We start from the raw sequence: 346 nt of genomic DNA, 5'->3' as shown, positions 1-346 counted from the left end.
TTCAGCAGCTCTCCCAGTGCAATGTCCTGTCTTGGTCCAAGCCAGAGCATCTGCTTCTTCTCCAGCAAGCACCTTCTCAAACTGGAGCTGGAGTGGGGATCTTGGGATGCTCATGGGATGTGGGATCTGAACAGGGAACAAAGGCACAGGGAGATAACAGGGACCAGAGCTTTTGTCCTGTGGGAGAATGGGGACTGCGATTGAAAACTCACACAGTAAGTTGCAGCACAGTAAATTGTTCATCCAAAGCAAAAGAAAAAAATTTCATTTGACAACTCCAGTAAAAAAAAAAAAAAAAAAGAAATTGTCAAAAAATCATTCCTTTCCTGTGGAAAACTTTGATTCT

The sequence above is a fragment of the Acanthisitta chloris genome, unplaced genomic scaffold (genome assembly GCF_000695815.1).
Source record: "Acanthisitta chloris isolate BGI_N310 unplaced genomic scaffold, ASM69581v1 scaffold25547, whole genome shotgun sequence".
Lineage (NCBI taxonomy): Eukaryota > Metazoa > Chordata > Aves > Passeriformes > Acanthisittidae > Acanthisitta > Acanthisitta chloris.
This window is presented reverse-complemented; position numbering follows the sequence as displayed.